Source organism: Anser brachyrhynchus (assembly GCF_964034855.1).
Source record: "Anser brachyrhynchus genome assembly, chromosome: 24".
Classification (NCBI taxonomy): domain Eukaryota; kingdom Metazoa; phylum Chordata; class Aves; order Anseriformes; family Anatidae; genus Anser; species Anser brachyrhynchus.
This window is the reverse complement of record NC_137717.1, coordinates 6,039,322-6,065,919: the sequence shown is the minus strand read 5'-3', so window position 1 is coordinate 6,065,919 and position 26,598 is coordinate 6,039,322. Positions and strand designations below refer to the sequence as shown.

General features: G+C 45.4%; 1 protein-coding gene across 6 annotated transcripts in view; it reads right to left on the bottom strand.

Moving 5' to 3' along the window:
- Nucleotides 1–26,121, bottom strand: part of HIVEP3 (HIVEP zinc finger 3) — a 302,477-nt gene extending 276,356 nt beyond the window's left edge. For 4 of the 6 annotated variants that reach the window (XM_080566588.1, XM_080566589.1, XM_080566591.1 and 1 more), the window contains exon 1: nucleotides 14,306–14,470. The gene's annotated coding sequence lies outside the window, so the exon portion shown is untranslated. Of the gene's footprint in view, nucleotides 1–14,305; nucleotides 14,471–25,936 lie in introns of those variants that run through there. The other 2 variants (XM_080566580.1, XM_080566583.1) reach the window with 1 other exon arrangement.
- Between the last annotated feature and the right edge of the window lie 477 nt (nucleotides 26,122–26,598).

Below are 26,598 nucleotides of genomic sequence, written 5' to 3'. Positions count from 1 at the left end.
TTGCCTTTTGGGCTTCTCAGACTTCTATTTTCAAGACCTTGTGAAACAAATATATACTTCTGCAGCCCATCTGACCACGAGCACACACAGCCTGGCTGGCCTTTGCTGGGATAAGCCAGCTATTTGTCACCTCATCAAGTGACATGCGTCTGAGGCTGCAGCATCCCAACTGGTCTGAACTGATTTATGCCTGCACATCTGAACCGCGCAGGGCAGCCTCTCTCCCTACCCTGGCCACACAAGGGGCTTCTCCTTGGGGGTAGCATCGGTTTTTAATGTGGCTGCTAAGCTGAGGGGGGAAAAGGGTTTTATCGCAAAAAATCTCATGGAAGCAAGTTCTTGCGTGGCTGCTGCTGTGCAAGCATCGATAGTTGACAGCACTACAGCTCAGGGGACAGAAGGACAGAAGGCAGCTGTATCACCTGTGAAATCAAAGTCTTTGACCTAGAGGCAAAGCATCCAAGTGCCCCATAACAGCCTGTCATCCACTGGACAAGGGACTGGAAGATTTAATGGCCTCAGTGAAGCCTTGGTACTCAATCTCTCACTCAGCGACCTGCCTCCTCCCCTGCACGCACCTCCTCGCCTTCACTACCAGGCACCACAAGAATTTGTGGTCTGGCCCCAGCTCTCCTGAAGAACCTTGTTTCTCCTCACGGGCCCTCTTCTTCACATACTTGGACAGCACCCGAGTATGCAAGAAGTGAATGAGAACACCGATCTGCTCTTAAATTGCGTTTTGCACCCATTTTGCAGAAGTTATGACTGGCAGCATGCGCGCAAGTCAAGACAACCAGCCCGCTATGTCTCCCAGCAATATCATCACTAACCTGATTTCCTATTGCAATTAAAGGTGCTGCCAATGAATATTAATGCAGACTCCCAAAGGAGTCAGGTATTTTAGAGTAGGTTTGGTTTGATGACTATGCTCCAATTCTGTATATTCTTCTGCAGTCATTTAAAGCACAACTTTACCCATCTTGGCTTCTTTTTTAAACCTCAGCCTCCAAAACCACTCATTTATGGATGTTCCACATGATCTTTTGCATTTCATCTGTGTTTTGAGATGTCCCCTAGTCTGGGGCAGAAATCTGACCCTGAAACTCCTCAGAAATTTGAGAAAAGATTAAATAATCTTTCCCCTTGTTAAAAAAATGCCTTTAATGAAAGCCTCTGCTCTTGTGCTAATAAGACTACTAGCAACTCTTTCTTGGCTAAGACTCCTTCCAGTTTAAAGTTTTCTGCCAAACTAGCGCTCTCCTGACAGCTACTAATTTAGAACTGTTTTGTCTTAACTCGCATTTCTACTCAATTGACCTCATGGGCTTCTTCCTCACTAATTCCACAGAAAATGTGCTCAGCGTGCAATTCCCAAGTTTGCTTTCGTTAACTTCTCGGTGCTGCAGACCAGTCTGGAACAGGAAGATTATTCCTGGACTTTCTTTTTTTTTTTTTGATGTATCTATTCTCCAGGATGTCATCATTGCAAACATTTTGCCAACTGAAATCTCACTCATAACAGATAAAGTACCGTAGAAAAAAAGGGAAAGGAAGAAGTCTGTCTGCTCTCCTACAAGTGCCCTGTATTGACATCAGGCTGAAATGAGCGTGCCACAAGAAAGTGAGAAATAGCAGTTGTTCATAGCTGTCAATACACGTGTTATAAATACATTATGCAATACGTTACAGCTTCAGGCCCAGCCTTGCCAAGACTACAAGCACCCAGATCTGAGACGGGCTTTGGTACCAAACCTTGGGCTGGCCATCACCCAGTGGCACCCCTTGGTGCAACACCCGTACCTAACAGATTTAAAAGGGTCAGGCCTGGGGTACCTGCGGGTGGGTTGCTGAGCCCTGCTCACCCCTTCTCAGGCCAGAAGAGAAACCGGGATCAATAGCTTGGATCATCATGTCTTGCCGCCCTCTTTCTCCATACAGACCTGATGGCTCCTTGCCACAGAGAAGGCTTCAAGTCAGACAAAGCAAGGCCTCCAGAAATGTAGTTTAGTACCTAATCCATTGTACTACCAGAGAGTGTTTTATGCTTATTTTTTTAAACAAACTTGTGTATGTGTGACTTCAGTAGAGATCATTCTCCAGGTTGTGCATGCTGGCATGGTAGTTAAATGATTTATGGAGTGTTTGGAAGATGCTGAGATAGAGAAGCTTGTGCAGGAGGATCAGGTGGAGGGAAGATATTTATGGAATAGCTAGCCATTAATAGATATACTACTAATATCCTCGAAGAAATCCTCAACTCCTTTAAAAATACACACGCAAAGAGCACCAGGCACAGTTCAATGTGTGATGACAAAAAAAAAAGCTTATCTACATTTCCTGAGCTGAAGAACGATGCCATGGGTCTGAAGCACTGCTTCCTCAGACCCCAAAACAAGGGCAAGATCTCCCAAAGCAACGCAAGAGGTACAGAACCTGCCCAGGGAGGTCCAGTGCCACTGAAGACTGCTCTCGATCTGGCACTTTCCAAGAGGAATGAGTTGCCCATCTAATTCAGTTAAATAATGCAATTTAAATATAGTGACTGGAGCCTTCGTTTTCATGGATGTCAGGAAGAAATAAGCTACACATTATATGCAAACCACAGAGGAAGTATTTTAATTTCCAACATACAGCGTTTCTCCTAACCTGAAACAATGATTTTAGCTTGTTTTTACTCCCAGAAGCCACGAAGTCTGCAGGGCTCTGAAATATTAATTTACCAGGAGGTGTGAAGGAAGAAACACAGCATACCCTCTGTATGCTATGTCTCCAAAATTAAAGCACCTTTCCTAGAGGAGACCCTATTAATGATCTCTCCACTATTTTATTAATGAGCTTCAGAAATGTGTCTACATTGTGTTCAACCGTGCTTGCAGTTAGAAAGGCAGCCCAGAAAACCTCGGTCAACGTCTACAGCTCGGGCTGATTTCTTGCAGGGGGGTTATACCTCTGGTGGCTGCCAGTTTGATCAGCGATTTGTGGTCCTCAGTTGTCGCAGGAGCCAGGACTGCTGCTAAATGCCCCACACTGAGCAGGTATGGGGCAAACCCAAGGGTTTCTACCCGATGAGACCCCTCTGGGACACACGTGCTCTTCCAAAGCAGAGATGAGGCACATTCATTGGAGGGTACACACAGGACTTTGCTGCCCATCTGGTGCCTTTACCAGCACTTAAAGTAACACTGGAGTTTTATCAACATTACAGCTACTGTCTGATATTTTCCTTTCCCCTCCTTGCCCCAACCATCCAAGTCTTATTCATGCTCCAGCAGTTAGTCAACACCAAAACAGCAACAGAAACGTCTAGGCAGACATGGGCATACCAATAAAAAAGGAAACTCCAGTTCTGCTTCCTTGCCCTGACCTCAGGTAGCAGCTGTGTTACAAGGAGAGGAAAAGAGCCCAGCCATGCTCAGCTGTGCAGGCACCCTGCTGGCCTCTCACCTGGGGAAATTTCAGTTTAATTTTCACTTACAGCCCAGGCAGGATGCAAGTCAGTTTCCTCCTTTTCCCCACTGGAATTTTTTCCCCTCCATATCGCATTCACATAACCTTTAATACAATTGAAACACTCAGAAATAATAAGAGGAAGGGATAGTTCAATATTAGCATTAACAAGGTTTTATAACATGCAGAAATATCATCCCAAAGTTGTCCTGCATGGACCAACCCAAGTGTCTGGCAAAAGTACAAGGTTCCTGGTGGGTGGCTTTATTTTAATGTAGGCTAGTCAGCTTCTGAGCCCATCTCTGCATTACATCCAGATATTCACAGAAAACTGTATTCTAGCCATGCCTAAAAGGCAATTTTCAACAGGGCAGGATTTAGACTAAGGTAAAGACATGGAATTTTCCTTTCTGTACAAGGCACAGAAAAGGACAAAACCTGCATTTAATTTAAACCCCTCAATAAATAAAAGCAATACAGCATCTCCTGACCTCCGCTTTTCAAAGCTCTGTAGTGGCCGGAGGGAAGATCTCACCGGAGCAGAGAGGAGCCAGCTGCTGCCAGCCAGAAGAGCAGCAGGGAGGCTCCGAGGCTTTCCTGCCTGCAGGAGGCACCAGGCAGGGATGCTCCGTGCCCACCTGGGTTGGAGGAGAGGTTGGATGTAGCATTGCAGGGACTGCTTGTGCTGGAAGATCATAGATTTGTTCAGGTTGGAAAAGGCCTCTGAAACCATCCAGTCCAACCTTTAACCTAGCTCTAGCCCACCATTAACCAGCTCAGGAGATGTCACGCCGGCTGTGACATCTCCTGTTCCTTCAGCCGTGGGGATTTTCTGTCTGCGGCATCCTGCTGGGTTTGCTTGCAGAGAAGGACCTTCCCTCCACGGGCTTCCCCCAGATCCCGTTGGATCCAGAGCATGATCGCTGGAGCTGGAAGAACACCGTGGTGCCAGCACCTTGGGGCCTGGGGGCTCGTCACGCAGTGTTTCACTGCTCACCCACCCCACCCTAAGTAGCTGCAATGCAGCAGAGCAGCACTGGGGTCCTGCTGATCTCCCTTCTCACCACCAAGAGCACTATTGCTCAAGAACAGGTTATGGAAGGCTCTGAGAGATGCTCAAGGAATAGGTTCTTGTTTCTAAGTCCATAAAAAGTACCCGAGGTTTTATTACCATTATTAAGTGTAAAGAAAGACGGAAAAATAGCTCCAACTTCGTTGTTACCATGAACTATTGCAACTCCTCTTGACAAGCAATGCAGGTGCAGGCTGGAAGCAGCATCCTCGCCGGGCACTTCTGCTGCTGCCTTGCAACTGCCTTCAGAACTTCTTCCTGCGAAGTTTCCCTCACCCACATCAGTTACGTTCAAATCTGGGCTTCTCTTTTACCCACGGCCTGACACCAGACAAGGTTAAGCCTCCTCCAAAACGCGGACATTAACTTCTATCATCGCGAGCAGCCATCGCGTTACATTTGTTTACCTGATGCTCTGGTCTTGCCCAAGCATTGTGCTTTGTTAGCATAACGCAAGTATTTTGTAACAGAATTCAGGCAAATCACCTTTCCTGCCCTGTAATTTACACCAAGCTCAGGGTAGCCATAATTAACACAACAATTTCAAACACAATTTAAAACCACAAGAAATTTTAATTTTAAAAGGTGATTTTTATCTGGTTTTAACTATTTTGCTGAAGACGGACAGATGCCTGTCGACTGCCGTAGCAATGAGAATACAGTAATTTAGCCTTCATGTTTAATTCGGTATTTTGCTACCTAGGGAACACAAAATATTCTTTAAGTATTGTCACATAATTATAGCCCACATTCTTGTAGTCTGAACCTATATTTAAAGTCCTAATTTTTTACATGCTTTTTTTATTCTAGGAAATACAGAATGACATATTTACAATTCAGTAATTTTTGTCAAACTCAGTTGAAACTGGAATTCAGTTGAAAACAAAAACGATATTATTTTCTTGTCATTTAATTAAAATCAAATTTAAAATATGCTGGAAAGAATTATCCAAATATCTTGCATACAAAACCAAGCAACTTCTACGAGGGAAAGATTAACAGTAGTTGGTGAGCTGACTTCCAGGCTAATATATGATTTTCAAATATATTTATGTGCCCTCAGATGCTCATAAAGCACCTACCAGGAGTTTCAAAAAAGTACCTAAAAACATAAATAGTGAAATTCCATGGAATTGAAAAGAAGTTGAAATTCCCAGCCTGCACAAGTGTTTTTGGAGATTTTCAAAGACCTTTAGACAAGAAAAGGGCTTTGAGAGCCTGACTCAAACTCTGGGGAGGTAGCTGTGCATCCTTCCCTACGTGTTTTCAATTGTGGACTGGAACACGCTTGCTTGTTTTTTTGTAATTCCTAGCCATTTGCTCAGTTTTGCGTGAAGAAATCCAAATAAAACAGAAAACCTTCTCAAGTATTCAAGCTAAATTGAAAACAAAAGTGGCAATAGTGAAAGGTTTGCAGCACAGAATTTGAAAAAAAAACTTTTCAGAACTTCCCCCAGCGCTCATTAATAGACACTAACCCCCACCACCGCAGATATAATAAATATGAAAGTATGTATGCAGTAAGCTTGAGCTGGCTTCCAACACTTACGATAACTTATCACTTGAGAAATATTTTTAATGTTTTAAAACTAAAAGACATCACATTCAGATTTCTTCACAGTAGCTATTTTAAATGCTTGATGCAAACTATAACTTGACACAGATTATCAGCATTTCCAGTTAAACGGGCATCCCCCAGCTCTAATTTATCTTTTTTTTTTCTTTAATAAATCTCATTTAAAAAGCCCAACACATCCAGAAATGTTTATGGAAAGTTTTTCCCATGTCAAGGACAGCTGCAAGGCTTCCAGCCTCGCACATAATTCAGTGCTTCCTGCAGCAGCTCAGACCCGCGTGCCTCAGATTTCTTGGCGGCTCCTCTTACCAATTGCTTTTGCAAGGCTCAGAGGTACAAAACGCTGATAAAGGGAGAAATTAGCACTGGGGGGGGGGGGCTTCAAGGGGCAGATCCCATCTCCCTTCTGTTCCGGCTATTGCTGCCTTTTGGGGCTGGGGACAGCCAGGGGATGGAATTGCAACCAAGCCACGAGCACAGAACATCCTGGTGCAGAGCAATCGAGCCAAGACAAACCCCAGCAGCAGGCAGAAGGGAATATGCAAGGAGGAAATAATTCCCTGCCTGGGGCTTCACCGACCCTCCCATCTGATGGGCCAGCAGCCCCAACCCCGAGCACCTGCACCAGCGATGCTCCAGCACTGGCACAGCACCCATGGGAGCCCCTTCCCTGCACACGGCAGGCAGAAGGACTGGCTCACGGCCAGGCTCGCCACTTTTCTCTAGCAAGACAGACAGTTGACTGCAAATTGGCATAAAAATATACATATTTGCATAAAACCTGGGGCAGAGCATGCATAGCTCCTGCTTTCTTTTTTTAAAAGCACAGTGCCACCTCCTCCTATGCAAAGATGCATGCGATGAATAAATAAAAGATAAACCCGTGACATATTCCAATAAGAGTCTCAACTTTCTTTAATAGCGATGAGATGAACAAAGCAGGAGGAAGGGGGAGGGCCCCTTGGTGCTATTTTCAGCCATTATTAACGGAGATCAAAAGGAGCAGCAGAAAGTCAGGGCCCTTCGAAGGGTGCAGGGCTGCGATCCCAGCCGGAGCGGATGCTGGTGGGATGGGGTCGTGCGTCCGGATGCCTGGGATCCCCGTGCTCTGCTGGGAACACCCCGCAGGCTGCAGAAACTCATGCAGCAGGCTGAAGATTTAGTAAGGACAAAAGGAGAAATCCAGTAACAGATGTCTAGAGAGAGAGGGTGGGGGGGAAGGATCTGTTTGGACTTGTGAGAGTAAAGAAAATGAAGTATGCAAATTGGTTTTCAATTTCATACAAAAACACCCCTTTTAAGATTTGAGCCAGGCAATGGAGGAAAACAAAAATTCACTTTCCATTTTGTCATAAGCCTGTTGGAAAGGACAGCACGAGGCTTGGCTCACCTCGCCAGGCACATCGTGCATCTGCACGGGAGAGCTGCCTAATGCACACCATGCCCTTCACAACCCAGGCAGGGTTTTCTCCTGATGTCAGTAGGTCCAGGAGAAGCAAAGGCACCCTGTGCTGAGGCTAAGCTAAGGCAGGAACAAGAAACAAAAGTGTTCTAGCTCTTGGCATCGCTGCCTCTATTGCTCCACTGAATACGCTTTCCCTGAAGCCTATTGCAAGGATGACCCAACGAAAAGTTGCTCAGGTTTGAGCATCTTCATTTGTTTCTCCAACCCCAGCTTGTGCCACTCCATTGGGTTTTCCTCTGGGAAAGCCCCCCAGGTAAGCAAAGGATGCCAGACATGCTCATTGCCAAAATCTCACCTGGGCACAGCTCGGTGGATGCGGTGGAGGAGTGGTACCATGCCCTGCCCCATCCTGCTCATCCAGACTGTGCTTTGCTCAGTCTGAAGCTCATGTTTATAGATTGATTCAACCCTAAAATCCTCCTCTCTGAAAAGAAAGCAAAGCACCTGGAACATCAGGAGGGCTTTTCCTATTTAAAAAAAAAAAGCTTACATTTTGCAGAAGAGCGCCAGCTTCTCTCCAAGCTACCATCATCCTGCATATACCCCAACTGGTCTACTTTAAAAAACTCAATTGAAGCACTCTGTGTATTGCTGGAGACATTTAAGCTCGCAGCATCGTTGCTAGATGCAGTACAAAGACAGAAGAGATAGACTAGACCCAGCGCTGGAATCAATACAAAACCATTAAGCAAGCATCAGCCTCACTACAGCCTGCTTTACACATCAAAAGCAGAGCCTGCACTTGGTGCTTTTGATTGAAACCAGGAACTCTGCCTGTTTCCAATATTGTCATTCCAAGGCACACAGAAAGATGTGATGTGGAAGCTGAAGGGTTAAATGAGTACTTCTATTCAACCACCATCTGATGTGTGCACAAAGTGCTAATTATATCTAACAAAGACAATGCACAAAGCCCTACGTAATACCAGAGATCTCAATAATGCCACTATCACTCTTTATTAGGTTCATTTTTTGCAAGTTAAAATAGAGGATGATGATATTCAAAATCTGGGTACTTGTATTCAATGCCCCTAAGTATAGGGAAATATGAATTAAGAGAAATTATCAGAAAAATATTGCATGTTCTGTGCTGTCAGCCGATTGACTTACTGAAGCGTCCTTTGAGTACTAGTGGAGGGGCTGCAGGGAAGCGTAACCACCCGCAGGCTGGGGACAGCACTGGGAACAGGCTGATGTAGCTAAATCCAGAGAACCAGAGAGACATTTTCCAAAGCCCAAGACACTCCAGAGATCAGAGGAAGGCTTTGCGTTGCTGAACCAAAAGTTTTCCTGACCACAGTGGTGTCAGCCTAGGTCTAAAACGGGAGGAGGTGGTATGCAGCTGGGACAGCCCTCAGCCCACTCTGCTCTTTTCCAGACTAACAGGGAAAGTAAGTCCACATGTGAAAAAAGGAAGTAACACTGCATTTTGGTTCAGCACACCAGAATAATGAGAAGCTGCTGAGGTCAACACAAGGACAGCTGGGGCATGAACCAAGAGCCTTGTCCCTTCCGTGCACCAGCTGAGCACGTCTGCAGCACACTTGCACTGGGGTGGCTGAAGCAGGAAGGAGACAGGTGCTGAAAAAGGAAAAAGAGCTGCTAGCAGTATACATGTGCATATATACATCCCTAATGGCAGCAAAACAAAGCCAAGTCCAAGAGGTAAGCGAGCACTAGATTAGTACCGTTTTAATTATAGAGCTTCTGGCCTTTTTTTTTTTTTTGGTTGTCTGCGTTTTTGTTTATGTAGTATATGTACCCAGGAGGCAAATCTCAAAGCCCCTGCATTTCTTCTGTTCATTATTACTTGGCATTACAGAACCTGGGAGCCCAAGGCACGATCGTGCCCCAACACGTGGGTGTGCATTGCAGAACCTGAGCGAGTCCCTCCAACAGCAGGGAAACGCAGAATTCAACTGTGGGTTCGTGTTCCTGGTGGCTTTTCAGACTGCTCTGCACTGCCGTATTTATTAGCAAAGTTTCCTATGGAAACAAGGTTTATGCAACCACTTCTGTGCATTCTAACTGCAACAAAATTCAAAGCATGGTTACGAGCATCAGAATTGTGACCCTATGAAGGAGAGGCATGAAAGCTGGGGAAAACAGCTTTAGTGTAGATGGAGGCAGACAAATTCCTCAACACAGCAAAAAGTCTGCAAGAGGCCGCGGGCCTGGTGATGGCAACCAAGCAGAGCCCATCAGCACGAGCCAACCACACAGACTGTGCGTGAGGCTGCAGGTCACCCCAGCACATAGCACCACATACGGGACACGGCAGGGGTCACTGCAACAGGACCATCATGAATTATTTAGCATCCAAAGGATGCAAACCCCTAGGAAACCACACCTCATCTGGGCTGTTCATTTTTTATTTTTTTTTCCCCCCTAGAAGATCAAAGCCTGTAAATTTCCAGGACAACCTTCACGTGACAAATGCAACACAGAGCAAGGCACAACTTTGAAGTGTTTCTGCTGAAAAACTGAGCTTCTGGGTGAGCAAGGCTCAGCGTGGATTTTCCACGTCTGAATTCTGTGTTCATATGGACTGCACAGAACTGGGCTAAGTGACTTCTCACCAGACCTTCAAGAAAAGAGTTGGCTAATGTCTTTACATCTAAAGATCAAATGGCTTCTATTGTATTTAAACAGTGAGCATGAGCAAGATATTGATAAACTCATATAGGTTTGTTTTCCTTTTTCACCCTCACTGTGGATTTAAGTTAATGCAGAAGTGATAGGGATTCACTATAGAATAGACCCTGAAATTTTGCTAAAGCACAGGCATATAGTTGTTATGCATTAAGATGGAGCTTGTGCAAGGTTTTGGAGGGTCAAGGAAGTGGTAGAAACATCCAATATTTGAACAAACTGTTCCTGGAGTCACAAACGTAACAAAGATGAACTACCATCAACAATTACTTTATGCTATCTGGATGCCCCAGACTTTCTATGAGCACCGTAATATTGGTGTAAGTGTTCTAGCAGGCCTTCAGAGGGCAAAAAAATTACTGTCAGTTAAGAGTCTATTCTGAACACATATGCCATCTTTGTTAAAATGCATCTCATCTTGCCTTCTAAAAGCGATATTTTCTTTAAAACAGATTTTTCACTCCAGCTTTACAGTCTGTTTTTCCCCTGTGCTGGAGTTTACCTTATGATGTACATTACGTGATTACCAGGATCATAAAGTCAAGCACTCTGAAGTTCAGAAATATGAAAAACACATTCTCCTGCCCAAACTTAACCTTGTTGTACCCATGAATTTTACTGCAGCCTTTCCTGAGATCACTGCTTTCCGCGGGCCCTCTGCCTCCCTGGGTGTGCAGAAGCGGTGCTGCGCAGGCAGCGAGCAGCAATTCAGCAGCCCATTCTGTTCTCGCTGTTCAGTGTGTGGCCTTGTGCCTTATTTACTATAATTATTTCAACATCTGCTCTGAAGACAGAAATCTGTTTATTTCCTCAGAGGCTTTTCTATGGCACTCATTGCTGTAGTTGTTTGAATGCTTTATAAAATATTAATGGATTTCTGTTCTTTTCCTTCTGTTATCATCTCCATTTTCCAGACGGGAAATGCTGGCCCACAGACTAAATAGTGAATTTGTTCACCAATTTGGGAGGAAGCAGCAGATCTCCCACACGTGCAAGACTGCAGCGTGCTTGCAAAAGGTCAAAGAAACACATGGAGAGCTGTAGGTTACAGCCAGGATGAAGCAGAAAACCCATCCAACAGCAAAAGCACATTCTGTGATTCTTTCAGCACTACACTGTTTTTTAAATCAAGTTCTGCAAATGAAATAAGTATAGAAATAAGCAGGGTACTACTTTTCCTTCCTTGACACCCAGTTCTCATACTAGGTGCCTTTATTTTTACAACAGGAGTTACAGAAACTTTATATTCCTAATGCCTAGCCACCATTTCCCATCACTTCAAGACTTGCTATAAGAGTCAGATCATGCCCAGCTTATCCTTGCCCTTCAAAATGGCATCAATCTTCTTACATGAAAGATGTTAAGTACAAAAAAAAAGTTTGTTTTTTTTTTTAGTAGATCAAACATTCCCCATCTTTCCTTGCAAGTCCGGTTTCCCACCCCTCTAATCATGTCTGCGATTTTTCCTCTAAGCTCTCTCCACCTGCTCCTCATATTGCAAAGTTCAAGGCACCAAAACCTCCTCCTGATGATGAGCAGAGCACGTCAGCTCCCTGCATCTCACAGCCTCGTGCCGCACCACGCACACAGCGCAGCACCAGTGCCTCCGCACCCCAGCTGCTGGCCCCGGTGTGCCCCAGCCATCCTTCCTGCGGGTGCCCGTTCCTGACTAAGTTTAGAAGTTTATTTTTGCCCTTATTGAATTACTTCCTGATTTTTTTCCATTTTGCCATTGTTGTTTTAAATTCTAATCCTTTCCTCTAATGTCCTTACGGCCCGTCTCAGCTTTGTGCCATCTGCAGATTTAATAAGCATGCTCCAATTAATTAAAATAGTAGATATCACCTCACAGAGCCCCCCTCCATACACACTTGCACTTTGACAGGAGATGATAATTATTCCACAGATATGGCTGTCTAATCAGCTTTAGACCCATCCTGGAATTGCTTTCTCTTGATACACTAAGTTATGAAAACTGTCTTTTGCAACATTCCCACGTGCACCTGCAGCCGCGCCAGAATTGAAAACCCCCAGTACATCCCATCTACCACTTTTCCCCAGCCTGCAAAACTTGGTATCCAGCAACCGTCTACAGCACGTCACAGAAACAACCACCGGCAAGTGAGATTGCTTGAGCTGCGTTTTTTGTATTTAAGTGCACTGAGTTCATCTGCCCCAGGTAACTGAAAACATGTATCTAGCACTCAAGCCTGTTTGTTCTCTATTCAAACCAAATATTGTATCTTTCCAGTAATTTTTATTAATTGGGGTAGTCACTGGACTACAGCTGATCCTTTCAGGAAAGGCAGATGCAGCAGAAAATTGATATTTAATTGATATTTACTGATCAAATTTTGTTGTTGTTGTTTAGTTTCCCCTATTAAAAACAGCACAGCCACCCAAGCACGTGTTACCTCTCATGCCTGCTCTCCTACTCTTCTCCTCCAGTGCCTGCGCCATGGGTTTGTTATCCATCTGAGGCACGGTGTCCCAGCAGATCAACAAGTGGCAAGAGGAATATTGCTCATCCAAAGAGAGAACGAAGGCCACTCCGGCATGGGATACTAAACATTTCTACTCCACAAAACATAGCTTAAAAAACCTCCTCAGAAGAAAACACCACTCTGCTCTTGAAGATGCATCAAAGGGCTTTCTACGCACCAGTAGGTCTGCACTCAATTTTCTTGTTCTTTTCCCAGCAGGGCTTGGACCTACGGTTTAAAGTGACTTCACCTGTTTCGGTTTGAACCTTCAAGTACTAATTACTGCCCTGTATAACTTCTACACTTAGGACACACACAAGCAGCATCACCAAGGGACACAGAATTACGCCACGTGTTCAGCATCACCCAGAGGAGCCAGCTCAGCCACTGCTCCCAGTCCACTTCTCACAGCATCCAGCTGCACCAGAAAGCCAGGCTGCCCCTGCCTTCTCTAAAGTTACACAAAGGAAGGCTGAACAGAAGGCTGAAGCGTGGTTGTGCTCCGAGGAGATGCCCAATTAAAAGCAGAAAGAATTCAAGTCGTCACACACTGTGCAGAATTGTCTATCTGCAGGGTAAAAAGACTTGCTTGCTCTCCACTCCAGGCTCCAAGAGGAGGGTATAAACTGGCTCAGGATCATCGACAGCAAGGCATCCTGCAGCTGGGGCAGGCAACAATACTACTGATGATTCAGGAGCGGAGACAGATCCAGCTCTCTGCATCAAGCATTAGCTCTTTAGGAGAAGGGAGGAAAAAAAGAAAGTAAAACTGTGCTTTAAGCAGTGAAATCAGCAGGCTCCGTCAGCATTTTTGTTTGTGTTTGGTGCAAATTTAGGAATTGTGAGTATCTCAAGAAGTTGCTGGCATCTGGGGATTTCAGGCTAGGACGGAGCCGACGCTGCTGTTTTTGCTTCCTGCCGTAGCACTGTCGGCAGCAAGCCCCCAGCTCTCGCTCTGGCTGCTTCCAGCACAGACCATTGCTACTCCCAGTCCCCTATCCTGTAACCCACAGACAGCATTATTCACGCAAGCCTTATCTAAGACAGCATCCACCCGTTCCTATAAGCTCACTGTTGCTCCACGCAAGAGATGGCACAAAACAGGGAAAAAGAGGATGCCCTCTCCCACCACCCTCATGGGTCCTTGGACACTCAACAGAGCTGGAAAGGGAGCAAGGACAGCACAAGGAGAAGCACAGAGAGAAGACCAGGGAAGGAACGACGCTTGGGCACTGCCAGACCCAAGCATTCTCAAATACACAGGACCTAAAAGCATCTTGCATCTTTTCCCTCAGCTCCTGAGCCCCGAGGGTAACCAATGCCAGGTCACAAGCTTTTCCCCTCAGGGTCAGAGGAAAAACCCAAGCACCTTCTCTGCCAGCAGACAGCCCACGCACTCACACGCTCGCAGGGCTGGGAATTTCACAAGTAAGTGTACGAGCCTCAGAGGAGGCACAAGGATCGGCGCTGTGCCTGGGAAGCAGGCAGGAGCACGCAGCAAGAGGAGGCAGAAAGCGCAGGGCAGATCAGAGCCCCTCGGTGCTGGGATCAGGCACAGCACCAACACACTGCCCCCAAACACCTCACCCCACAAACACCGCCCCAAATACCTCACGGATGCAGCACATCCTGCCCAGCACGTGCAGGACAAGGGGGACGGCACCACCAAGGCCGCAGGTCCCACGCCAACCTCCCTGCAGACAAAAGCAGCCCCCGCTGCCCTCCTGCAGGCACAGAGCCCCTGCTCTAAGGAGAAACCTGCTTCCCACCTGAGCCAGAAGATTTAAAGAGGCTTTTTCAACGTGGACAGGTGTTGCAGGGTCGACTCATTCTCTTGGTTAGCAGGTGGAGGAAAGCATTCAGTCATTCACCATAAGCTGAGCCGTCAACGTTGATCTGAACAGGCAGGAAGATTTGAAAGAGGGGTTTTTTGGTCATTTTAAATGTATCAGCTTTCATACAAACAAAAAGTACTCCGATTCTTCTGGCATTGGAGCATACAGTGTACATACAAATAAATAAATAAATGATATGGCACTGCACATGGAAAAGATAAAAAGGTAATTTTCTTAAAATCCAATTTTCAGTTCTCTGCAACTATGTTTAAGTGCAGAGGGGCGTATTGCTGTGAACCAAAGCCCCACAGCGCCTACACATTAGTCAAAGGAAAGAGTTAAAATGCACAAAATAAATAATAATGATTGCCAAACTCTTCAGGTTTTACAGTTTACTAAACAGATGCACCAGGTAATTCAATTTCGTGGCTACAAAGAGTATAATAGCTTAATGCAGTTTCATATTTAGCACAGTGGGTTAACCATAAAAATACAATTTATACTAATGGATATTCTAATCAGGGCAGCTTCCAAATGGGAGCTGACAATTTAGCCACTTCTCTTTCTTACCAATGCTATTTATTAATGACGCTGGATTGCAGCTCAAGCAGCAGGAAGACTGTTCTCTCGATTCAAACAGCAAGTAGTAGTACTATGAGAGAAATAAATCACTCAGGATTTTCTCAATACATTCACTGCTTCTACAAGGCTGCCAAGAAAAGCCTCCCTTTCAGGAGCATGGTTTCTTTCTGAGTACAAACGTGAGGGGACTTTCCAGGGCTGCGAGGTCTCACGCTGCTATCCCGGGCAGCTGCAGCCGTAGGTTTCTCCCTTCCCTTGCTCCTCTCTTAGATGATCACTCTGCAACCTCATTGATGATATTTAATTGAAAAAATAAATAAATCCAATTTCCTACCCAAAGTTGATTTTTGACCTCTTAGAGTTAGCCCTGGCTTTACTTTAATACACCTTTAGCTGAAAACAAGTAGAGCTTGTGGCAGTCTTCCACATTTAATCATTTTTTAAACTTCCACAAACTTCCAGAGAAAACGTGACCAGAAGAGACACAGGTAGCATTACTTGCATGGCAGTAAAAGAAACCTGATGGTATCTAACTGGGTGCTGGAGCACTTTGGTAAAAGGATGTTTTTCCATGTTTCTCATGTAAGATGGTTTGGGGCAGCTGAAGAACCCGAAAAAACAATGGCAATAGTCATGGCAATAGTCACCAAAAAAAAAAAAACAAAAACGACAAATGAAATATTCAGTCATGCTGTCATGACCTGGGACTCCCTCTGTATCCCTCATGCTTGAAAGATTTGGGCAAAGTTTATGGAAAAGGCTCCCAAACCTCCAGAAGCTATTTGCTATCATCTTCCAAGGCACAGGTGAGAAGCTGAGATCAGTGTGCTGTGCAAAGGACTGCAGTCGTAATTCTTTACTGCTTTGGGTGCAAAAAGATACAGATTTAGCAGCACACGTCTTGGTCTTGGAGATGTGGGATCCAAAGAGTAAAACGTGTTTGGTTTCCCACACTGAGAGGGTGACCGTGTACTCCTGGCCTCAGAGGTAACTTCTACAGCAAGTCGTATTTTGTTAGCAGACCTTACTTCTTGTCAGCTCCCAGGAAAAAAGTGATGCTGGGGTTGGTACAGCAGCAGCTGAAGAAGAGCAAGCTGACTGAACTGGTGCAGACAAAACATCACCCAAGAAAAAGCAGTTTATAAATAGCGAAGTGCCCATTCACCAAAATATGCAAATCCTTCCAGCTGCGCTGAGAACCAGAAGGTTTTTCCTGCACCATGCTATCTCCACTGCTCAGCCTCCCAGTGACCAACTCTCACTGAAAGCTTTGGAAAACCGAGTCTTGTGCATTTTTCAAAGTCCTATCCTTTGGAATAACCTGTGAAAAACATTATTAAAAATAATAGAAATGAGAAAAGGCTTTCTTGGTTTTCAGAAGCTGGTTTCGTAGTTTTCACATCCCCACAAGGACACGTGTGCACCTCTGTCCTGCTTGTGCAGTGGAACAAGACACGGATGTAATTTTAGGAAAAGACTACTCATAGTGAGCCCCGACACTTGAAAACCCAAAGGTCATGTAAAAAGATGTTTTTGTTTGAATTTGCTGTGTGTTTTTCTAAGCCAGCCTCATTGTTTGCAGGATTAGTTCATTAAAAAAAAAAGCACTAGAATTAATTTCTGACCCTCGTTATTTAAAAAAAGAAAAACATCTCCATACAGCCAGCTCCAAGAACTCCAAGATAATGGAACAGACCACAAAAATTGTGGAATTAGCATTAAAATCTTCAGGTCTTTATTTATCATTATTATTATTTGTTATTTTTTTTAATTTGTAATAGCATACAATGTTCTCTTTACCTTCCCTTTTAATTAATTAACTTATTAGCTTCAGCAGGCTCACATTCTTCCTTTTCAGAACAAAATAGCGAGGCTTTTCAGGTACAGGGAACCCCTGAAAACTGTTCAAGAGGCTGAAAATAATGAGGTGTTGATGCTGGACTTCAAGGTTAACATACTATACGCATGTAGTGCTTCATTCAGAAATCAATCAGGAGGACATTAGTGCCTGTTAAGAGAGATTTATTAACTTCTTGCAGTGATGCTGACCTAGGGTAATAAAATGGTACTCAGAAGAACAGGAAAGGGGCAAGTTTGTAAGCAAGATCTACAAGAGAGAGCAGGAACAAATTAGCAGATGTCTGATTCTGAAGCACTACTAAGACCTTAGGTAATGTGTATTCAATAAATCAGCGGCATATTTTAAAATAAAAGAATATCAAGTGACTGTAGTGATAACATTTGGCAATTTGATCCCACCAGCAATAAAATCAGAGATTTCTCACTGACTTGTAAGGCTGTGACATGAACTAAAGCTCAAGATATCTCCTCTTACTGCAGCTCAGTGCTCATCTGAGCCCCTTTCAGAGGCTGCTAGTCAGGATATGCTTTATATATATATATATATATATATATGTAATGTATATTAGGGCAGATATCACTTCTTACACAGACCACATCTTAAACTGATAATTTAAAGTTATCTGTAACCCCTCTTAAGAAATAAACAAAAAGGAGGCTTACATACTGGTGATAAAAGTAGCTTTAAAATCATCTTTGCCTTGCACCTCTGTGACTTTTGTGCGCTAGCCGTGTTTCGGCATCACGGCAGAAGGTGTTTCCTAGGGGAGCAGCATGCAGGGGCAGCACGAGCTGCCCTGGTCGTTTGCCTGCCCTCCCTGCGGATTTACATCATTGAGTGAGTCAAGCAAAGATGATGGGGCGGGTAGAGGGGTTGTGTTCCTCCACATCCAGTGGAGAACGGGCGAGGACCTGGGGGTAGACCTCGTACAAGAAAGGGGTGAGCTCGTGTCCCACCAGGTTCGCGTGGGACACGGCTCGTAGGGCCCCCGGCCAGGCACTGCCTCCGCTGCCGTGCCTCCAGCAGCACCCAGCTCACCTGGCAGCGTGGCCAAGCGCTGGGTTCTGCGCTCTTCTGAGCCTCCTGGCAGCAGAGCACTCGAAAGCAGCTAGAGTCCATTAAAAAGTCAGACGGTTTTTGAAATACATTCCTGCAAATCACAGGAAACAGAGCTTCCTGCTCCAGCGGCTCGCTGTTCGCGGGACGGAGCCTGCCCGGCCTGCCTCTCCTCGCAGGAGGGATTCTGCTCTAAGGTTCAGGAAGATCAGCCTGAAAATGAAGCCATTATTCTGTTGTGGCCATTCAACAAGAAAAAAAAAAAGAAGCCCAAAGGATGTGTGCAAAACGGTTTTCAGCTTAATTTACATGAACTGACGACCCTGCACATTTAGTGGAAGAGTCTCGCCAAAACCTCAGCTGGTTTGCACCAAGAGTGTTCGGTAGTTTCTGAAATGCCCCTTCCTAATCACATGCTGGCAAGGAAGGAGAAATTATAAACAGCGCTCTAAGCAGCTGTGAAGTGTAGCAATTGTTTTAGATTTGCTATGAGTTATTCAGAGATTATGACATCCATTATTAAAATACGCCACCTGTGACTTGTAAAATTAACTCAGGTTTTTTCCCTGGGAGTTTCCAATAACACATCATATCCTTTTTCGATACGCACACTATGCTGTCATATGATTTTGCCCTAAGTTTCTGTACGTAGCTACAGTTAACTAAAATGCATTTACACTTTGAAATAAAATAACATAAAATAAAATGAAATAAAATGAAACAAAATAAAATAAAATAATAAAATAAAATAATAAAATAAAATAAAATAAAATAAAATAAAATAAAATAAAATAAAATAAAATAAAATAAAATAAAATAAAATAAAATAAAATAAAATAAAATAAAATAAAATAAAATAAAATAAAATAAAATAAAGAATTCTTGAGGACTTCAGTACCTTAGTGGAAGTCTACATCACTGTATGAAAAGAAATGAAAACAACACTTATCGCTTCCTTAATTATTCAAAAGCATTTTAGAAAGAAGAAGTCAACAATTGAAGGAGATAAGCCAGCACCTGTGAGCATTTCGGTGACATTCACAGCCAGCCACAGGAAAGAGTCACCCCTTACACCTGCATCCCCACCCTGAGCTTCATGGCTGGGGGGAAAGGGAGAGGGAACAGTGCTTCTCTGCCTTTCAGAGCACTCAGCACAGGTTTGTTGTTACGGACGGCAACAATCCCCCAGGATTTTCATTTTTTTATTTTTCGGTAAGGAAGATGAGGGCTCCTTAGGGAATACAGGCACCTTTGGAACGTACCACCGAAATTCACTGATGTCAGCCGATGCCTCCTTAGTCATTTCATGGCAGACGTGTCCTGAAAGAAGAAAAGGCGACAGGGAAAAGCTCAAAGACACCTCTCCTCTGGGGAAAGGCCTGCGGGGACTATTGCCTCCAGTTGGTGTCCCAAAAGTCACATTTTGAACACGAGGAGCTGACAGCACATCAGGGAAAGAGCGCATCTCGCCGGCCTTCAGCCGAGACCTGAACACAGGCAGTGGCCCAATCCTGCAGTCACTGCACCCAGGGAGTAAATCACTGCAGCTGATGGCAGCTCAGGGCTGAACGTGTAAAATAACTTCCTTGCAGGTGCAGTTATTAAAAAAAAAAAAAAAAAGTGACAAAAGCGTTTTGAAGTGCAAAGTCTGCTCTAGCTGCAGTGCTGATGGGTGGTAGGGCAGAGCAGGTGCTTCCCGTGGCTGTCTGGTGCTGGAAGGACCTCTGAGCCTGGCCCCGGGAAGCGTCCCTGAGCAAGCACCTTCAAGGGGTTGTAACAGCAGATGCTACACAGTGAAAAAGGAGCTCTTAATATCAAGGAATAGTTTGGGTCTCACTCTTTTGTTGTCCCTTGCACCCTGATTTCCCTGTGCAAGTGTCTGAGCCTAAATCAGAATTATCTGTTCCTTCAGAGCAGCAGCGGAATTGCATTTCCATCTCTACAAAACAGCATAAAATTCAGTCCAGCATGAAAACCAGACCCTCTCGTCATATACCTGCATTTGCAGACCTTTCTGGGGAGAAAAAAAAAAAAAAAAGACTCAGGGTCTGCCTTTGCTTCCAGCAGCTTTTGCTGAAACCAGACCCACTGAGATCTGCTGGCTCTGGTGCCGGTGGCACCGATGGCTCTTCCCTCTTCAGAGCCCAGATGGTCCCAGAATAAAAAGCCCAGAATCTCCCTTGTAAACAGCACTGGCACCTGACGGCCAGACGGCCAGACCACACAGTTTGGGACACTGCAGCCTGTCGGTCTGCGTGTATTTATAGCTGGAGAGGAGCTTGCTTGGGGTAGCATGAGGTTCCTACCATAGCCAGGGATGCTGCAAGAGGTTAATTGTCAGAGGCAGTGAAAGCCCATTTGGTGCTTGACTCCCCAGTCTGACTTTATTGCCATTTATAGTCCATTCAGTGCTTCAGCTGCAGGTTTTATTCTCTTTTCTCCGTTATGGTTTTTCCCCTCCTTATTCTAAGAAGGTTTTGGTTTTCCTGGCAGCCTTTTTATCGCCTCACCACCTCCTACCCTTCCATTCAAGAAAGCTTATTTAAAACCAAAACACCACATAACTGTAAGGGTTCCTATTTAACATAATGGAGTTATTCAAGATGTTTACTCAACAAAAAATAGATAGTGAGCTCACCTTGCTGTTGTCAGCTACAGCTAGCTACCAAGCCTTACTGCACGTAGCCACAAGGCAAAACCTCTTTGTGCTCTGGTCCTGTTGCTCAGAAATCCACAGCATCAATCCAGGTCTGTGGCAGGGGCAGGATTTGTGCCGAAATGATGCTACAAACACTATGTGCACTGGTCGTGTCAGCTCCCCGACTGAAGCACAGCAAGGCAGCAGGTGGAGGCTGAGCCTTTCTTCTCTGTAAGAGATGCCATACAATTAAGGCTCCAGAACGCTGCCTGCCGTGGCAGCGTGACAAGGGGCTCACACGGGGCATCGGTCTGCAGGATGCTCGGGGTGCTCCCTCCTGCCAGCCTCCCCTGGGAGAGGCCGGCCGACACCTTGCCTTCTCACAAAAGCCCAGCCAAAAAAAAAAAAAGAAATGCCGACCTGCTAAGAAGTTAAACGGGGACGCCATCAGCCTACCAGCGGCTTCACTATTTCTTGCAACATGTCATTTTCTTGTCTGATTTGTCAGAGAGTTTCCTCCTAAATCCAGACACGTAGCACCAAATCGTCTGGCTTCTGACTGCCTCCCCAGGCTGGAGGCAGCATCTGGGTGAGGAGCATCCAGCGGTGGCGAGGTGCCACCGTGCCCGCTGGCCTCACTGGGCCAGGGAGGGCTGTGTTATTGAGGAGGACAGCAGCAATGCATCAGGAGGTATATTTTTAAATCTCAGTCCTTTGGGACAGGGATTATCCAGTATGAGTTAAAACACATGCCCAGCATTTTCCCAGTAACGCACGGTCAGATGCAATGGAACTTGCAAACAGATTCACACGTGCTTTGGATTGATACCGTTGCCATGGCTATTAGCAATAAGCAATAAAACTCAGACCCTGAATTTTGCTGAAGGTTCAAACAAGATTTTATGATTTTGGTATAAATATGCATTTTTCACACACAAACACTGCCCTCTGCTGCATGCTGAGACTGATGCTGGCGAGCAGATTTATGCGCGTTGCCCCTGGCAACGCAGTTGTTGAAGGTGATAAAAATTCTTATGTCTCTTCGGTTTAGAAAATGCCAGTGCATCAAAATGCAAATGATTCAGCCTCCTGCAAAGGTCGTTTGAGGTAAGGGATATGTGCAACTTTTGTATCTCTGCAGAGAAAATGATGAAATCTGAACCACAGCGTGCTTCGATGCTTAGGCATATGCTGTGTTGTCACCTCACTGGCTTCTAGGAGTATATTAAGAAGTCTGCTGCCCACTCCTGTAACATTTCTGATCTCCTTTATTTGAGAGGGAGGATAAGCTCACACTGAAGCAGGATTTTTTACTCTGTAATGCATTTTTACTCTGTAATATTCTGTTTGCCTAGTGAATACCACCGTGCACGTTCACTCTTCTCCCTAGAGGCACACGCTGTTTCTTTACAGGGGAAGACTTCTTCCAAGTATACGCAAGCTTGAACCAAAAGGAAATATCTTTGCTGGAAACCCTCCTAAAACATGATTAACGTAAAGACAGCAATAAATTACAGCCTGGTATTCCCTGGGTAGAGCTGGTGTCCCTTGGGCGGCTGGTCCAGCTCAGCACAAGCCCTTGTAGATTTGCAAAGTCGTGAAACAAAACCAGAGACTCATTCAGCTTCCCAGCCAGAGAACAAATTCAATAAATATAGAGAAAAAGCAAGATCTACCTCCTAGGGAACTAGCTGAAGAGCCTTGCATTTCTAGGTTTGAGGGCACATCAGACCCAGTGACTAAAAGTCATTGCAACAGATGCTGTTTGCTGGGCGGTGCAAGCAGGTCTGATGCCCTTGCGTTGCCGCCAGGATGACAGCTGTTTATTTTCCACCCCAACACACAGCAAGTTCACCAGAAAAAAGTGGTTGGGTCACGAAAAAATGACATTTTATTTGATGGTATTGATATTTGCTGCTAAGGCCTGGAATGCATCAGGGAGAAGCAGCTCAAAATCGCTGCTTCTGATGGTCATGTATTATTTCAATATCCAGGGCTATCCATCCCCCGCTGAAACTGAAAAAAAAAAAAGAATCAAATGTTTGAAGTCTGATTATTTCAAAATTACTATTTTGACAGAAGAACGAAAAAGCCTTTAAAATTAATAGATTATTTTATGGCAGGAAAAATGTAATTTGAGTTTATATTGCAACAGGAGAAAAAAAAAAAAAAAACGGAAACTGAATACTTAGCAACCCTTATTCCTCAGCATTTACTCCTCAAATGGTAGCCAGTGACCTAAAGGGAGATACATTTGCAGCTTCCATGCTCTGCTGAATGGAGGAAAAATCTTCGCAAAGCTGAACTGCAGAGAGCAAATTGCGATAACAGCCTCAGCCTCCGAGCACCGTGGGACGAGGCTGCGGCTCCCAGCCAAGCGCTGCAATCCCACGGAGGAGGACGGGTCGGAGGGGAGAAGGAGAAGGAATAAACACATGTCAACTTGTTTGACTTCGTAAGAGAAGAGTTGAGTCGAATTTAAACAGACAAGAACAGAAAGCAAAAAGCACGACTGATGGCATTAAAAAGTTACCCTTATACGTAAAGTGCGATGACGAGAGGAATTCTTGGGACATATGGAGAAAAGGAAATTTATTTTTAGCAAGTAAAAATTTAAACTAATTTTTAGTTAAGAAATGTGCTCAAGAAAGGTGGTTTTCACTCTTCCCTTAGCTCAAGTTTGGGATGGGCTGAGGGCAAGGGAGGTTGGAAGGATCTTGCAAATTCCCAGGCAAAGGAGCAAAGCAGCGGCCGACAGCCGCTGCAGTGACGCCCCGCCGAGTGCAAGGCTCCAGCCCCGCACTGTTGCGGGCACCAGGTCTCAGCCCTGATCTCCGCACAGAGCAGTGCTGCCCTTCCTGTGCAGGAGGATTGGGATGGCACGGGAAGAGACCCTGCAAAAACCCTGCACCCAGGGACCTCTCCGGATTGCTGGACACACCGACACCTCGCTCTTCTGCTTCAAGCAGGCACAGGAGCACTTCCCATCTTAATACTAACATCAGCTGCACTTCCTGTGAAACCACTTGCTACATCCCTAAATTAAACCTGGGACATTCCTGTTGCATCCCTGGAACAGGCTGAAGCAAGGTCCACAAGGACCCTCCTTGCCCTGAGACATTTTAAGAGTTGCCTGAGGTTCTTCACATCTAGGTTCAGGACGGCGTATGATGTGTATTCAAAAAGTTTGCACCTCTGCCTTCACAGCAGATGGCCTTGACCAGGCAGGGAAAGGGAGCTCAGGGCCATGAAAGCACCGAATCAGGCCGAAAGGCATTGCAATGCCTTGCCGGGGAGCAGCACACTGTACCCGATCATCTGGTGCCCACCTGAGAGATGCATCCACAGCTCTGATGCTGTGGCACGGCCAGGGTCATATTGGACTGCTGGGATGGGGCAAGGAGACAAGGGGCTGGCTGAAGAGGAGGCTGCAGAATGCTCTAATTAACCTGGAAAGTTAGTTTAAACTTCCTACATCTCCTCTCTCCTTGCCAGGTTAAGCACAGAGAAGAAACCCCGTAAATCAGCGGCGCTGCAGAAAATCTCCCTGGTGATTCTGAATCTCTGACTGAATCTCACAAGACCGGGTGCCCTCGCAGCAGCAGCAGAGCTGCACTTCAGGGTGATATTAGGACGTCCTAAACCACATGTGCTTGTTTTCTAGAGACAAAATCCTTCTTAACCATTAAAGACTGTGTGTTCTTGTCTGGTGATGACTGCTGAGTTGAAGTCCTTATAAAAGTCACCAAATTCCAGTGTCCAACCTGCCCCAAGACATCCGGGCTCCAGTCCTCAAGCTCTCAGGGGGAGCACACACCATGGCTTGAGTCCCAGGAGAAGATAACCCTCCTACAGTCGCTGCCTCCCCACCTCTGCAACTACTTCCAAGCATAAATACCGAGCTTGGAGCCAAGGAGGATGGCAACGAAGGAGGCATGGCTGGCACGGGTGGGTCGGGGAGCACACACACATGCACCCGGAGAAGGGCACGTGCGATTTAATACATGTGAGAACCCCAGCTCTAAACAGGCAGAGAAACCCTGGGCTCACACGTTGCCAAAGCACTTTCTGCTTGTGGTATTACTGGAATGAAATAACTCACGGCGTTCCCAAGAATCAGGTTTTAACACTTCCGTTGCAGTTCCATCCTAACAACAACTGTAAAGGCCAACGTGCAATAAATACAAAGAATAAGTGTTAACGAAACATTAAGGTCACATACCAAGAATAGTAACAAGGCAAAAAGTGCAAAAGTTGAGCTTGATTAACTTGAAGTGTTTCATACAGAAGCAGCTTCCCATTTTTCACATGCAGGGTTTTCATTTGAACTAATATCTACTGGGTACAAATGAGATCAGGTAATTTTAAAAAGAGCATGATTAAGACAACACTACAGATTATTAGAAGTATTTAACACTTCCTCTACTGTCAAATAGTCTTTAACATTGGCAACAGCAGCCAGATAGGTTTCATTATTGTTTGTACTGTTTTAGAAACATCCCCCTTCCTATTTGTGCTTGTACAGAGAGGGTAACCTCACAAGAGTTAAAATTTGAATCAACCCATTGAAAAGAGTTGAGTTAAAGTTTTTTTCCCTGTTGGATCTCAGTGTTTGCACCACAATCTAAATATAAAGTCTCCATTTTTTTCCTTAGTTTGAGGAAAACAAGGAACAAACATCCCTTGAAAGCTGCATCTCGACCTGCCCCACAGTTGGCTTGTTTATTAATGTATTGTATGGGGGGAATGTTGTTTATAAAGAAAAAAAAAATAGAAAAAACGAAGTTTGGCTGGCAGAAAACACTCCCTTGGCTCCAAGAGCTCCAGAACCACAATGATCATGGTGAACCCTTGCAAACACCTCTGACTTCAGAAGACAGGCAGAAAGGTCCCCTCAGCTCATCTCAGCCGCATGATAAACACGTCCCTTGAGGGGAGAGGACAGACCGAAAGCTAGTTTTCAGAGAAAACCATTGTGAAACACCCTCATACCCTTTCCTCCAAGAGGAAAATACAAACGTTTGGATTTCCGGGACACCTGAAGCCAGGCAGGATGAGAGAAAAGCCATCTCTGCCGGGGACCCCGATCCCCTCGCTGCCCAGATTGCAAGGCGCCCCCAACCCCCATGATACCAGGCCTTTTTGGCTGCAACACTGGGGCCAAACTCAGGTCTGCACCAGCTTCTCAGCATCATACAAGCCTTCGAGCAGAGGGCTAAGCGAAGCAGGAGAGGCTGAGACAGGAGCACAGCAGCAAAGTCCTCCTCACCCGGCCAGCGGCGGTGGGCAGCAGCACCTCTCTCTTAGCATCCCGCTGGGAACAAGGCTGGTTTTCCTTGCTGGGACCAGGTTTGGGCAAGGAGGGCTCCAAAAGGCACAGCCGCATTGGTGCGAGCACCTACCGAGGGTGAGGATGCAAAGCAAAGCGCCGCACGTTTCCAGGAAGGGCCCAGGAGTGAGAAGCACCTGTGCATTTGCCTACGGCCCCGGCAGCCCACGCTCGGCTTTTATAGCTCCTCTGACTCATCCCGAAACGGCCCCTCAGCCCCAGGCAGGAGCTGCCTGAGCCGGGGCAGCCCCAGCAGATGCCTCCTCCCCTGTCCGGCAAAGGCACGGGGCTGTAGGTCCTGCTTCATGCTGGGACAGGGCTGGGTTTGCTCCCAAACCAAAGCAATGGGCACAATTCAGACCACAACTCATAGAGAACCATGTAGAAAACCAGAACAATAAGATTTAATTTTTTTTTTTTTCACACCTAGCTACAAGTGTTTCAGCTTCCCCTACCTCTGCAACTTTTCTCCAAGGTGTTCATTTGCTCCATTTCCTCAAATGCTGTTATCTGAATACAAATCAGGGGGAAAAATCCTTAAGTGAACTCTGTTGAACACATGGCTATTCTACTTAGAATAGGATATAGAAGAATATAGAATA